This window comes from Fulmarus glacialis, unplaced genomic scaffold, assembly GCF_000690835.1.
Source record: "Fulmarus glacialis isolate BGI_N327 unplaced genomic scaffold, ASM69083v1 scaffold44811, whole genome shotgun sequence".
NCBI classification, from domain to species: domain Eukaryota; kingdom Metazoa; phylum Chordata; class Aves; order Procellariiformes; family Procellariidae; genus Fulmarus; species Fulmarus glacialis.
This window is the reverse complement of record NW_009192990.1, coordinates 1-8,382: the sequence shown is the minus strand read 5'-3', so window position 1 is coordinate 8,382 and position 8,382 is coordinate 1.

Below are 8,382 nucleotides of genomic sequence, written 5' to 3'. Positions count from 1 at the left end.
AAAATGCTTCAGAGTTTACATTACAGTTTCAAGACAGTAATTATAGCAAACCAATTATATATTCTATTACTCCATATGTGAAGCTTTTTGGCACTGGGACTGAAAACTTATTTCACAGTTATGAAAAAAAGCCAAGACTGGATTTAAGAGACACCAGATAAGGTACAGCAGAAGTGCTTCAACCAAGCTGCTCCACTTACTAGTTCAAGTAATCAACTCTTTTAGTTACTTCTTCTTGGAAAACAACAAAGTTACAGAGACTATGTAAACTTAGTATCAGAAAAATATTTTAAGTTTCATAGGAAGCATCATGCCTTTCAAATAAGACACTATAACATCTTTCCAGGTTATTAAAAATACATAAAAATTAAGAAAATTTTTAAAAACTAAAAATGCACAGAGACAAGTGGTGCCAAATACAATTTTTCTTTTAGTCTTTTTTGAGTATCGAGCAAGCAAGATTTTATGTCTATGCAGTAATAAACTTGTCTGAAAAATAGCTGCCTACATTTTGGGGGATGTGAGTTTGCAATTAAATAGCAAGCATATACATAGAAAATAATCTCCAGGTCTTTGCCTCTAGACTCAGAAAAAACATTAAGTTTCATTTGACTTGTACCTTATTCATAAAGAGAAGCCACAAATATACTCACTTCCTTTTCCAACAGTTCACTATGAACTAGGCTGGCTCTCCTATAATTAAAATTGGACACTGAACTTGGTTCCAAGTAAGATGAATGCAGAATCTTCACAACATCCTCAAATTCCCGAGAGCCTACTGGTACTGGCTGAAAGAGCGCTATAAAAGAGAAGAAATAAAGTAATAAGCTCCAATATACATCTGAAAAAATTCTGAAGTTTTCCAGTTCATTGACAGTTTATGCATAAAGACAAATGGTTCATGATTTAATTTAGAATACAAACCACCTAAAATATTTGAAAAACCATGGAATTTAATTTAAAGATGCCTAGAATTACGCCATCTTAAAAAAAAAAAAAAAAAAAATCACATTTCTTTATGCTTTTTTAATATTACTCTTGAACAGCTAGTTCTCAGAAGCTAATAAGGGAAGCACTTCAAATCTGAATTTACCCTTTGAAAATGGCTGATATGTATTGCAAAACACTGTAATTAAACTTTTAGAACTTTAATTAAACTAATTAGCTTTTCTAATTAAGAACCAGGAACAAATTGTTCTAATAAAAACCTCAACAGCAGTTTCATAGCTTAGCCTCTCTTTAGAACCGTTATGGGGTTTTTTTGTTTGTTTGCTTATGGTAATTAGGCTAAATATGAATTAATTCAATATTGTCTTAAGAAGTCCAATAAGCTCCTATTATTAAAAAACACACTGCCTCTGTTCATGCTTTATGATCTTACCCCTTACAGCAACTGCTTTAAAAGGAAACCACTTCATTTGTTGTTGTACAAATTCAACTTCTGGGCAAACCTTTTCCTAAGTTCACACAGTAAAGCATTCATCTCCCCAAGCTTCTTCATTTGTATTTGGGTACTGAAAGTGACAAACTGATCAGAAGAGCAACCGAGAGCGGGCCAGCAGAGAATCTGAGTGCACGTTTTGAGAGTAATACGTAGGAAAAGAATGCTCCTGGGGGAACTAAACTACTTCAGTATGGGAAGTGTTTTTCTCCCCGGGGTAACTTCCAAAATACTCACAAAAAGTGCAGTATTTTGTGGTATTTGCAAACTTCAGACAAAAAGTATTCCCAACAGATATTTCTGAGACTGCTTTTGCTCTTTTTGTAGGAGGGCCTATTTTTCTCTACCAAAATAAACCCCCAAACCACCACCACCTGAAATCGCTGGAAGTTACAATAGTTAGGAATGAACTACAATAGTACTAGTCTCACATAAAAGACAATCTACCATTATTCTAACAGCAAATTAAATTTAATTACATCTTTAGAGTGTATCTCCAACTTCATTAAATAATACGGTAGTAGATTCAGATTCAGTAATCTTTTCCCCATCTGCAGGAAATATTTACTGCCTTAGCCTCAATATAAAACAAATGTTCTAAATGAAAACTGAACTGGTTTGTGTTATCTAGTAAAAGCTGCATTTTCACACGCACTTCATAATGTAATACCACATCCGCAAACTAAAGTAAAGCAATGATTCCAACACCAGCAACAATGAATAAATGATTTTTTAAGAGTGGAAATTATGAAAGTGATTAAGAAACCATTCTTGTATAACATCCTTTTCAGTAACAATGCCTTCATTCTTGAAAGGCTGACAGCAATATGGGAGGAAAGATAATTGGAAGTGAATGAAATTCTCAACTTGGTATTACTAAGCTTGAATGCACTTGTACTGAAGAGAGAAACACTTATTAGTAAAGTATAAAACCAGCCTACTTTAGATATACACACACTGGAAAAGCATTTCCTGTCCCACCCCATCCCCAAACACCTCTTAGATCTGACAAGGAGTTACTAAACCCTCATGTTGTAGTGCATGAGTTTTCACGTATTGCCTGCTCCTCTTCTGTCTGAAAGGACCAGTTAAGGCAGAAGGTTACCAATGCCAGCTGCTTGCCCAAATTTCCCCTTTCCTTAATAGCGGTTACTGTACCCCACCCCTTCTCCTGCCCTCCCCCTAGAAACGCATGCTCAAATCCACCCTATTTCTTCCATCTTGAGTCCAGGCAAGTAGGAAATACTACAGGACTAGCTAGAAAGAGTGACCCCAAACTATACACAATGTCTTGCCTACTTCCCAGATGCAAATCTCTGAAGAGGCCTATTATTACATCAATTAAGATCCTGTCATTCATTCAGATATTGTCAACTACATTCCCATTTGTGTTTAAACATTTCCTGCTTTGTGGAAAGTTCTGACCCACGAGCCGAGACAGAGTTGCCCAAGAACAGCAAATCCCCCTGTCGTTCAGCTAGGGAGAACCTATATAAACTACTATACGATTAGCTCTCAACAGATTTATAGAAGAGCTCTATCTAATGCCTTAAGTTATGGAATACAGCACATTAGAGATTTTTTTTTTTAATGACTGTTGCGGGTTTTTTTCCTTTCAATTTCTTAGCAGAGGACTGAAAGCACGTTTACTACTATTGCTATTCATTATTCAATAATATATATACTTTCTTGTACTTCACCAAATTCATACCCTGAACAAACATCATCAAGTTCACCAGAGATACTAATGAAGCTAGAAGGGCTGTTGCTACTTCTGTAGTAAAGACAGATCAAAACTGAAATATTTTTAAGTACTTGGGCACAGAAGTCACTTTTGAGATGCCCATTTTTCAATTTGAGAATATACAGAACATTAAAACAAGACTGATTCCACCTCATTGATCACATCAGTTCAAGAACAAGACCCTACATCTGCCTTTTAGTAGGAAAATGCTAAATAATCCAAACACTTCATGGCAAGGGAAATTCTATTCCTTTGAAGTACACTGCCCACTCAATACAAAGTGAACAAGAACAGCAACTACACATACAATCTTGCCTTAATTTACTTCAAGCATAAATGATTGGCTTCATGATCAGCTATTGACTGAGAAAAAAGGAACATGAATGAAATTTGTTGAATGTATACTCCTTACAGAACTAACACACTACTTATGTTTTGAAGAGTACTTCTAAACACCAAATTTTATCCTGGCTGCCTTACACCTTTTCATATATAGTAGTGGCAGACAATCCACACTTGGTCTGAGAACTAGACAGCACCCACTAAGCATTTCTTCTTCAGGGGCAGCTTGCTAATTTTTTTTTATCTATTGCATTCTATTTCTGAGTTGCCAAATGATGGTTGGAGCAAGGAAAATCTAGTAAACTTACTGCAGGACAGCATTGTATACATAAAGTAAAAAAATAAGTCAAGTAGCTTTGAATTTCAGATGAAGTACCATATACAACAGTCAAAAAATTTAAGAGTGCATGGCATAAGCTTCTTTTTCCTTGTTCAAGTATGACTCCTCAAACACACTAATCATATGCTTCATGACAGGCTCAAATCCACTTTCTTCCAGAACTTGAGGCACTGCAGGCTTCAGGTTCTCACTAAAATCCTGAAACATTACCTACTGAGGTAACTAGCAATGCAATACTTTTCAATTTGTCATCTAAGCATTGGTGCTAAGGGGCAGCTATTTTCTAAAAGGTTAAGGTCACTATAGAAGGGCCTCTACCTCACTTAACAAAGGAATTCAGAAGCAAGGAAAAAACCTGGAAAGTACTAAACTAGACCTTCTATAGCAGTCACCAAAACCTATGTTCACAGGCAAAGGATGAGATTATTAAGCTATCTCCAGTCCTACATCATTTCAAAGACCAGTAGCATGTGCATCTATATTTTTCAGTCTCACTATACAAACTTGATGTGGGTTTGCTGCACCTTTATTGAATGCATGTAAATTAAACAGTCATTTATGTAAGGACTAACTTGCAGTATCCTTATAACACATACAAGTCGGTTATTGTGGTTTTTGCTGGCTTGTTCTGCGGAAGTAAAAATAAGTAAATAAATACTGGTTTTGTTTAGTTTCTACCCACTGTATTGGAACATATATAAGTATTTTTAGGGGAGAACTAAGATTAGCTAATATAGTACCTGGTCTAGGGACAGACATTAGACTGGATGTTCAGATGCACGCAATTCCCTAGAGGCCTTAAGTTTCTCTTTCACAGCTGTCCAGTGCTTCAACTTGAGAAGACTGAGTTTGAAGGTAGTAGGTTTGTGTTGTTTCGGGTTTTTTTTTCTTTTGTTTTAAGTCAGAATGTGGAGAATGGGAAGACAGAGACATTCTCTTTAAGGAATCCTGAACTAACTAACTTTCAAGTGAAGATATGTAAATTACTTATTTTATTATCAGGTAAGTTGGCAGAATGCTAGCACTCTTCACAAACAAGTGCTCCTGCTACAAAACCTCCATTGAGAAGCATCATTTTCTTTAAGTCTTCATTTTTTAAGACTAAGACCAAAAATCTGTGGTGCTAGTGAACCATAATGTTGTTACTTACGTGATTTTTTTCGGCAAAAAATGTCTTTGCTCTCAAAAGGTCTAAGTAGTTATCAAGTTCAATGAAATCCCCATGTAGAAATAGCAAGTAGCAAATAGCAGATGTGCTATTTGTTCTCTACCAAAGATATGGAAAATTAGAAGACAAAAGACAAGGCAAAATGAAGTATCAAATACTATTAAGTAGAAAAGTGACAACACAGACCTCCAAGCAAGTACTGCTAAGACTTTCATGGACAAAAGCAAGACCTTTTTCCCCCACTCAGCCTGAGAAACAGCAGTCATTCGTTAACTTGGCAGACTACGGAAATAAATGTCCAACCTTTACCAACAAGCAACCCCTTAAGTCATTGGTTGCTACTTGAGCATGTTTTTTGGAATTGCCTTTTGGTAAGAGGACCACTAACAGAGTCCAGTAAGTGAAAAAATGCCCTTCCAGTGCTTTATCTTGAAAATTCTTATCCTATTAAACAAGGATCTTTGAAGTTTCAGGCAGACTTGGACACCTCAGAAGATCTGACAATAAAATTAGAAGAGGCCATGACAACTGCCTATAGTACTAAGATTAAAAAAAGATATAAGCAACTCAAGAGATCATAATACCATCACTAAACTATATGTACCCAAGAAAACAGAAACTTTCAAGGCAGTTTTAAGTAGGAAAACAAATGCACGCACACATTAAAAACAAACCAAACCAAACCAAAAAACAACCACCTCACAGCCAACCGTTTTTATGGTTTGGTTTCCCAAATTCTTCCGCTAGGGAAAAAAAAGGAAGTCAGAAGAAAGATTCTCTGTGACAACTAACCACAGTTAGTTTTAAGATGTTTCCTCCAGATGCATTTCTCCACATTAACAAGGTTCTTCCTGTTGACTTTCAGTCCATTGTTAGTCTCCAAGTAGAGGTGGAGATAAATTCCAGAAAGGCTAAATAAACAGCTAAATCCCAAGTTTTCTAGGCATTTCCCCTTACATTTTTGTTTTGCAGATTCCATTTTTAATTGCTTCACAATCAAAAATTGTTCCCAGAACACATTTTGGTGCTTAAAAAAAAGAAGAAAAAGAAACCACCAAAAAAAAAAACCAAACCAAAACCCCAGATCCAGATTAGTCTTCATAATCAAGACAGCGGGTATCTCTCAAGATGGCAAAACAAGGACAATTCCAATACAAGGAAGGATGGAGGAAACTTCCATGTGTATTGTTTCATGATGGAATTTAAGATCTAGCCAAGAGAGCTCTTTTGAGAGACACATGATATTCTGATTACTTTCTAATTTAACAACATGTATTTGAACACTGGTACTAAGAACGTTGTACACGTATGCCACTACAATGTCAGACCATCAGTGCACTGCTAATCTTCTAGTTTAGTTCCAGAACTGATTTAATTGCATCATTTCTCAAATGCGAATACCAATTCCAACAGCAATTTGGTTGTCCTCAAGAGATCGTGTTGGCAGTTTTTATGCTAGCCCACTTTTGCTAGTCTTGTCTATGACATGTTCTCTCAAAGCACTTTGCGTTATAGTATCATATGGTGTAGGACCAACAATCAGCAGCCATAAGCAACTATAAGACCGCAAGCACCATGGACAGAATGGAGAAAGGTCTGTTTTGAGAATTTTGGAAACCGTAAGTTGCCAGTGTGATTGTAATGTCCAAGAAGCGCTCTGTAAGCTGAAAGGGAAAGAAAAAAAGACAAGTACACTAAAAAGTGAGCCCTTAAGAACAGGTCAAATGACCTTGACATTAGAAGTGAGTTTTAGAAGTAGGGTAAGAATGGCTTCCCCTTCTACCCTAGAAGCCACAGAATCCTCATGTTTGCACTACATATTCTAAAACTTTTTACACACTGTAGGAGATGGTTCTACATAGGCAAATGATGAGTTAGATGACCCAAAAAGGTATTTTGCAGGTTTTCACTCACATTGGAACCAAATGCTAAAGAGGAACTTCAAACGTCTGTGGTTAAGTACTAAACATTTCTGAGATATATTTAAAGGTATTCAAATGTAACCACACTTGGGTCTGACATATGGAAGTGCAAGAGACACCATGTTTTATCCAGACATTTTTCTGTCAGATGAATAATAAAAGACTTTTTTTTCCTCCAAATCAACCCAGTCCTTTTTACAATGAATCTCTGCCAGACTTGTATCCCCCCTCGGTGGGTGGCAATGGGAAAGAAAGGGAAGAAAAGGAAAAAGGGGACATTACTGCCAAAAATGGAAGAAGGGAAAGGGAAAGACTGGATAATGAAATAAACCTACCTTCATCTCCTCCTTACAGAAGAAAGCATTTCAAGAAGTTAGATGTTAGACTCTTCTCTGAAGAACAAGAAGCCTATGCGAACAGGTATTTTTGTGATACGTGCTAAGTTACTGACCACATGTTGCAAAAGGTCAAGAAATGAGGTAAGTTTCAGGGAGGGAATAAGACATGTCTTCAATGCCACTTAACAAAATCAAAGATAAGCAGAAGCCAATGGAGTCTCACGAAAAGCAAGAAATACCACAGGCTTTTAGAGCAAGAGTTACTCGGAAACCAAAAAACAAACCCTGCACACTTGGAAGAGAAACGCTTCCAAGGCGAGGCACGTGAACGTGGGATGCTCGCTTTCTCCCTGCAAAGGAACTTTCACTAGATAAGAACAGTCTTCTGCATATCATCAATGAAGGACAACTCTGCTCCGTGTTTGCTACTCTACCCTAAACAGAATTACACCCCTCTCCTGCAGAGAGGAGGCCAGGGGGAAGAGAAAAGCGAACCATCTTCTCTGCGCGTCCATGTCCCAGAGAACCATCTTCTCTGCATGCGATTGCATCTCCAGAAGCAGAGCCAGGATCAACACTCCAGCCCACCCTGATCGCATCCAGCTTTTCCGTCCTTTTAAAGCAATGGTCTGAAATTCAAGCCGAGTTTCAGTTTTGTTTTTTTCTCCTCCTTGTGACAAAATAAAAACGAGAAAGAAAAGAGGGAGGGGTAGGGAGAGGAAAGAATGTAAAAGACTCTCTGACACTAAAAATCTTATCCCCAGCAGCCTCGCTAGTTCGAGCCATGCCACAGCCTCCTCCACACCCGCAGGATTTTGCATGCAGTTGTGTGAGGTGCATAAAGAGCCTGCCTAATGAATAAGATGAAGAGGGGAGTGAGGGAGAGAAGGGAGGGAAAGGGAAGGAACAACCTTTCTTTTCTCTGCTCTTCCTGGGGATCTGAAAGTTCCTCCTAACAGGCAGGTCTTCTGGGGGCTTAGGAAGAGGGGGAGGCCCCCCCAACACACCGCTGGGCGGCTGCTGCTGTTCTTCATTTGCCGTTGAGATGCTGCTCCTGCGCTGGCTGCTGCTAGTGATGCTGAGGTTT